Source organism: Prunus dulcis, chromosome 2 (assembly GCF_902201215.1).
Source record: "Prunus dulcis chromosome 2, ALMONDv2, whole genome shotgun sequence".
Lineage (NCBI taxonomy): Eukaryota > Viridiplantae > Streptophyta > Magnoliopsida > Rosales > Rosaceae > Prunus > Prunus dulcis.
The window spans coordinates 903,823-910,262 of NC_047651.1; the positions used below are offsets into that span (position 1 = coordinate 903,823).

Here is a 6,440-nt window from a genome sequence, read left to right on the forward strand (position 1 = left end):
AGCAGTTAGATTACACACAACAGGTTGTGAGAACAAAACATGTTTAGCAGACAAACATACAAATTCCACGAAATAGCAGATGATTGTCTTTTTAGCGGAGAAATAATTAGTATAGCTCTACTTTTTCTTTTCTTTTCCTTTTTTGGGTAAAGAGTTAGTTTAAGTACAGAGTTGCCGTATGAAATTTGTTAATGTTTTGTGTGATATCTGTTTTCTCTTTGTATAAAAAGCCTTAAAGGCTTCTAATATTTCCATTTTCCCAATTGAACTCCTATATTAGTCCCTTTTCCTATAATAGGAACATTTGGTTGCAATTTTTTTCTTTCCTGTTCTGTATTCAGTTTAAGTTTGATGCTTCATGATTGTAATGTTTTTTATTTTAATAAAAAAAAAGCGATAATTTTCTTTTTTAGTTGCACTATTAGAATTCTGAAACTTTAATTATCTACTTCAATTTGGGTAATTGTCATTATAGAATTTGATTGGTTGTATTTTGAGGTTCTCTCATTATTTGGTTGTTGTAGTTCATTCTAATTACTGTTTTTTTCTCCCCCTCCCCCATTCCCTCAGCTCTCTCTCTCTCTCTCTCTCTCTCTCTCTCTCTCTCTTCCCTTCTAAAAGAAACACAAACATCAAAAATCAATCAAACCAAGACATCAAGAATCAAACACAGCTCCATCAAACCCGAACATGAAAAATCAATTAAACCCAAAAATCAATCAACCCCATCCCAGCTTCTCCATTTTTCACATATTTCGCAGGAGAAGGAAGTTTTCATCAGTTCATGACTGCAACTTTGTGTGCATCTGCTCCATTTGGATTTAGTAGATTTTCTATCTCATTATGTCAAAGATTTTCTTCAATATGGTAGTATTTTTGTTCAAAATTTTAAAGATGTCTTAAGCTATCTTTAGTTTGCACACAGCCGGTCGGCTTTTGCATTATAAACATACAATTGCACGACGTTGATGCAATGCGAGAGTGACTGTACGCAAACCCCTAAAAAGGAAAAATGGATCTTTTTTTTTTCTTTTTTTTTTTCTACTGGCATAAGTAGACCTATTTTTTGTACTATCAAATGAAAGGTACGAAATGATCCTTGCAAAGTTCACATGGACGCAAATCATGTGGAACATGGTTACAGAAGTTAGTCGTAACATGAACTTTGGGATCATTTGGATCCCAACCTTGCTGTTTTGGGTTGTTGACAACATGAGGTTGGTTTGAAGAGGAAGCCATGCATTTGTAATGGATAGAGTCAAAGAGGCAGTCACAAAAATGCCCTTTTATAATAGAATGGAGGGTTTCAAATGCTAACGCAAGGGTTATCCGGAAAAATTAACCCAGCCAACTAACTTTTTTAAACTAACAGAGTATTTGTTCAGACAAACGCAATACCTGCGTTTCTGGGGAAAAGTTACCCGTTCGCTGAAAGCATGCCCCGACCACCTTACCTTTTCAAGAAAACAGAATACTTTTTCATACGAACGCAACAGGTGCGCTCGTTGAGGAAAGTTTTATGTTCCCCAAAAAAATATATCCAACAAACTTATTTTTTCAAACAAACGGGGTGTTTGTTCTAGCGAACGCAAGGGTTGCGTTCGTTTAGTAAAGTTACCCGTTCCCCTAAAAAAGGGCCCAACAAACTTACTTTTCTAAACAAATGGGGCGTTTGTTCAAATGAACGCAAGGGTTTGCTTTCGTTCAGAAATACTCGACGTTCCGCCGAAAAAGAAGGCCAACATAGTTACTTTTTTAAACTAACAGAGTATTTGTTCACAAGAACGCAATACGTGCGTTCCTTGAGAAAAGTTACCCGTTCGCCGAAAACATGCCCCAACCACCTTACTTTTTCAAGTAAACTGAATACTTTTTCACACAAACGCAACAGGTGCGTTCGCTGAGGAAAGTTTTATGTTCGCCGAAAAAAGAAATCCAACCACCTTACTTTTTCAAACAAACGGAATGTTTGTTCTAGCGAACGCAAGGATTGCGTTCGTTCAGTAAAGTTACCCGTTCTCCTAAAAAAGGCCCCAACAAACTTACTTTTCTAAACAAACGGGGCGTTTGTTCAAATGAACGCAAGGATTTGCTTTCTTTCAGAAATACTCGACGTTCCGCTGAAAAAGCCCCGCCGTCATTGTTACTTTTTTAAACCAACAGGGTATTTGTTCAGACGAACGCCATACGTGCGTTCCTTGAGAAAAGTTACCCGTTCGCGGAAAACATGCCTCAACCACCTTACTTTTTCAAACAAACGGATTACTTTTTCACACAAATGCAACATGTGCGTTCGTGGAGGAAAGTTTGATGTTCGCTGAAAAAATAAATCCAACAAACTTTCTTTTTCAAAGAAACGGAGTGCTTGTTCTACTGAACGTAAGCGTTGCGTTCGTTGAGTAAAGTAACCCGTTCCCCTAAAAATGAGTCCAATCAAATGACTTTTTCTAATGAACCTGGTGTTGGTTCAAGTGAACGCAAGAGTTGCGTTCATTCAATAAAGTTGACCGTTCCCCAGAAAGATGGACCCAACCAACTTACTTTTTCGAACAAACGGGTATGTGTTCAACCAAACGCAAGTAGGTGCATTTGTTTAGAAAACTTTGACCTTCTAACGAAAAAGGAACCCAATCCAAAGTACCAAGTACCAAATACCAGCTACCAACTACAGACGAAGGATTATTTAAGGAGTTACTTCCTATACATTTCAACTCAAACATTTCCACCTCTTTTACTAATAACATTACTCATACACAACCTGAAAGAGAAAAACGAAAACCCAAATAATGTCACATTCAATGGTTGGTAGCTCAAGAGGCTCCTCCACGCCTAAGAAGAAGGGGGTGGGTGATGATGATGGTGTTGATTGTTCAATTTCCTCCACTTATTACTAATCTCTTCTTGTACCTGAAATAAAAAATTCTCATGAATATACCCTTCTTAATAAAATAATTAATAAACTGACCAAATCATTGTCATCTCTCACCTTATGGTCCAACTTTGCATTGGCCACTTTCCCCATTTCATGTCGTTCTTTTTTCCTGTAAATCATTTATTTTTTATAAAAAAAACCATTATAATATTAAGCAACCACATTTCCAATTTCTAGATGTACGTGTAACTTACATGAAATTAAAAAATGCATCTCGGCCAACTCTTGTTTGTTGCACAGTCCTCTCGGCCTTGCGCTTTCCTTTCGCTGATCCCCTTTTTTGAGCTTCCATAACTTGCACAAATCAAGTACAAAACACTATCATGCAATTCTCTCTAGCGCCGATCATTTGAATACTAATCCAAAGCCTAATACACCCTAAACCCCGTAAACCCCGTAAACCCAGTAAACACTACAACATCACATTGCTTAATTCAAAAAATACGGGGACCAGGATTTGCACACAGTTGCTTAGTAATTGCATGTACTGATATGCAATTGCACGACACTACTTGCAAGTGCATCAGCCCTCCATTATAACATTGCACAGATAATACACACAACCCACCAATGCATTTCTATATTGGGCGGACATTCTGACTCATTTCAAATCCCAATCCAAATCTTAACCATTCCTAACATTACACTTTCGGAACAGTTTACTCCCCATACAAAAAATTCAAAAACACATTCAAACCTACCTACCTACCACGAAATCACCTCACGTGCATAATTTCAAAACAAAACTATATACTGTAATTGCATTCAGTTACTTGGATTTGCATACAGGCGATTAGTAATTGCATATAGAGATATGCAATTGCATGAACATAACAACCATGAATGTGAGATACCCACTTCACCTCACGACACTTTCAGACTGAGAAACCCACTTCATCTCATGAATGTGAGAAACCTACTTCCCCTCTTGCCCCAATTCATCACCACAGAAATTCAATTAACAATAACATAAAACATAGTGTTAACTTACCTTCACAAGGAACTAATACCAAATGCTTTCACAAGGGCTCGATTGCAGATGAGAGGAGTGCCAACAACCTACCAGCGACTGGAAAAACTGAATTCCAATTCCTATTATCAACCCAAAATGCTAACCCAAAAAATTTCCCCAAAATCCAAACCCTAGAATATGGGTTTTCTACAATGATGACAAAGAAGAGAGAGAGGTTGCAGAGACAAGGAAGAAACTTTCTACAGAAGAGGAGTTGAAGAAGATGACTTTGATCAAAAGAGGAGTTGAAGAAGATGACTTTGATCAGAAGAGGAGTTGAAGAAGATGACTTTGATGTAATGAAGATTAACTTTCCGATCGTTTGATTTCACGTGTTTCTTTAATTAAATAAGTTGGCCCAGCACTCAGATAATTTAAACACACAATTTTGGGCTGAACGTGGAAAGAATGCAATGTGGACGTTATATTTGTGTGTTCCCCTTGTCTCTCTTTTTCATCCATGGCTAGACTCTCCAAAGTCAAAGTTCTTGAGCAATGCCAAGTCTCTCCCCCACCAAACTCCTGCTCACCTGATATTTCACAAACCTCTCTCCCTCTGACCTTCCTTGACATACCATGGCTCTTCTTCTCTCCAAGCCTACCTCTTTTCTTCTATGAATTCCCATTTCCCACTTGTCATTTCACTTCCACCGTCCTCCCAAACCTCAAGCACTCTCTCTCCCTCACTCTCCAACACTTTTACCCTTTCGCCGGAACCCTAGTGGCCCTTCTCGAACCCGGCATTCCCGAGCTCGTCTACACCCAAGGTGACTCGATTTCGGTGACCGTTGTCGAGTCAGATGGAGACTTTGTATATCTTTCAAGCAATTTCCCAAGAGAAGTGGAAGAATTTTACACACTTGTGCCTGAACTAGCATCAAGTAGTAGTTTTGCACCTATTAGTAATGCTACACAAGCAGCCAAACTTCCTTTGTCAAGTGTTCAAATTTCAGTGTTCCCAAATTGTGGGATTTGCATTGGACTTGCATACCATCATGTTGTTGCTGATGGGAGGACCTTCAACAATTTCATCAAGGCTTGGGCCTCATTCTCTAGGCTTGGAGATTCATCAAAAGTAGATGTACGATCAAAGCCCTCTTATGATCGTACGACTATTGTTGATCCATATGGGTTTGAGGCTATCTTCCTAAAGGAGTGGTGGAAGCGAATTTCTTCGCAAGGCTTGGTTCTTCTTGGTCCTAGTTATTATAATGGACATTCAACGAACGCGGTTAGGGCCACTTTTTTGGTGGACTTGGCCCAAATGGAGGGCATCAAGAACTGGATTATTGCTTTATGCAACAAGGGAAGTGAGCCACACCGGTACATTTATCGCCATATGTCCTAACATGTGCATTTCTGTGGGTTTGCTTGGTCAAAATCCAAGAAAATTATCTTAATCACAACATTTGGTGTGGTGAAGATCCGAACTATTTTGGGTTCATTGTGGGCTGGTTAACTCGAATGGGTCATCCAGTACCGCCAACATATGTCGGTAATTGCGTTGGGTTTGGCCGGTCGATGGCGGTGAGGAAGGACTTGTTGGGAGAAAAATGAATTGTTGTTGCAGCAAGGGCAATTGGAAACACTATTAAGAAGCTAGACAAGGAAATTTTGGGAGGTGCAGAGAAGTGGATATCTGAGTGGGAGGTGATGTTCGGGTCGGAGCTTCATGTTATGGTTTTCGGGTCACCTAAGGTGGATCTTTATGAGACAGATTTTGGATGGGGAAGGCCCAAAAAGATAGAGGATATTGGAATTGATGGTGCAGTTGGAATTGGCACAATTTGCAGAATTAGAAGCCTTTGCACAATTCGCTTCTGATCTCGATAAAGCTACTCAGAATCAATTGGCAAGAGGTCAACGATTACGTGAGTTGCTCAAACAATCTCAAGCTATTCACTCACTGAGAGTAGAGAAATATTGGGCGGGATTGAGGTTGGCTTGGTCCTACCAAAGCCTCAGATGGAGGCTTTTACAACTTTTCTCATCGAGGGACTCCATGCTTTTTCTTGACTTCATCTTTATATTGTAGGGGTGTGTATATAATTACTGATGTTGTAAACTAAATAGATTACGGAGGGAATTGAGATGGAGAGGAGGCATAGAAGTCTAATATTTTCATTGAATGTTTTCTCTGTACATTACAAGTGAGGATGAAGTCTTATTTTATAGGCAACAAAATCTGGTAGTGTTATTGCCTCCCGTGGATATGTGGTTGGCTCTCAAGCGATGATGGCAAACAAGCTTCATCATTTCTCTTCAATCAATTAGGTAGTGGGCTCTACCATTTTGGGATCCATCCTTGACTTTACAACACTCCCCCTTGGAGACCACAAATGGTATGGAATATGTCTCGTTAAAAACCTTGCCAGTAAAAACCCAGTGGGACAAAAAAAACTGGTCGAAGGGAAAAAGAGTACATAACCATGTGTAACATAAAATTCTGTGTATATTGACACGCGTGCGACACTGCCTCGTTAAAACCTTGCCAGG

At 39.3% G+C, this 6,440-nt stretch overlaps 1 long non-coding RNA gene and 1 pseudogene across 1 annotated transcript; one reads left to right on the forward strand and one right to left on the reverse strand.

The window, feature by feature from the left end:
* Nucleotides 1-2,878: 2,878 nt before the first annotated feature.
* LOC117617317 lies at nt 2,879-3,167 on the reverse strand. Its single transcript, XR_004584324.1, has 3 exons — nt 3,127-3,167; nt 2,987-3,041; nt 2,879-2,907 (listed from the first exon to the last, which is right to left on the reverse strand). It is a non-coding gene; the product is annotated as an uncharacterized LOC117617317 (long non-coding RNA).
* Nucleotides 3,168-4,404: 1,237 nt separating this feature from the next.
* LOC117619906 lies at nt 4,405-5,960 on the forward strand (annotated as a pseudogene).
* Nucleotides 5,961-6,440: the final 480 nt, after the last annotated feature.